Source organism: Glycine soja, chromosome 3, assembly GCF_004193775.1.
Source record: "Glycine soja cultivar W05 chromosome 3, ASM419377v2, whole genome shotgun sequence".
Lineage (NCBI taxonomy): Eukaryota > Viridiplantae > Streptophyta > Magnoliopsida > Fabales > Fabaceae > Glycine > Glycine soja.
In genome coordinates, this window is record NC_041004.1 from 17,595,240 (window position 1) to 17,595,930 (window position 691).

Here is a 691-nt window from a genome sequence, read left to right on the forward strand (position 1 = left end):
AGGGCCAAGGTCTGTATGGTGATCAGCAGAGGAGCACAAACCACAAACCCTTGCAACAGGTACAGATTTCTGATTCAAGGCCAGCTGGGTTACCAAGTTAACCAATGCATCCAGTTTGCCTTCAAGCTTCTTAGTTTCAGATGATGCAGATGGGTTTGTAGCTACCTCATGCACTCCTCTAATGACTATGGCATCATTTCTGGCGCTAAACTGCTGGGAGTTGGAAGCCATCTTCTCAATTAAATTTCTGGCTTCAGCAGGAGTCATGTCTCCAAGGGCTCCACCACTGGCAGCATCTATCATACTTCTCTCCATATTACTGAGTCCTTCATAAAAATATTGGAGAAGAAGCTGTTCTGAAATCTGATGGTGGGGCAACTGGCACATAGTTTCTTAAATCTCTCCCAGTACTCATACAGGCTCTCTCCACTGAGTTGTCTAATACCTGAGATATCCTTCCTGATGGCTGTTGTCCTGGAAGCAGGGAAAATTTTTTCTAAGAATACTCTCTTAAGGTCATCCCAACTCGTGATGGACCTTGGAGCAAGGTAATACAGCCAGTCCTTTGCCACTCCCTCTAATGAATGAGGAAAAGCCTTCAGAAATATGTGATCCTCTTGGACATCTGGGGGTTTCATGGTGGAGCAGACAATGTGAAATTCTTTCAAATTTTTGTGCGGGTCTTCACCTG

The 691-nt window shown here is 44.9% G+C and overlaps 1 non-coding gene across 1 annotated transcript; it reads left to right on the forward strand.

Moving 5' to 3' along the window:
• Positions 1 to 361: 361 nt before the first annotated feature.
• On the forward strand, positions 362 to 467 carry LOC114407915. The gene has a single exon (XR_003665726.1). It is a non-coding gene; the product is annotated as a small nucleolar RNA R71 (small nucleolar RNA).
• The last annotated feature ends 224 nt before the right edge of the window (positions 468 to 691 follow it).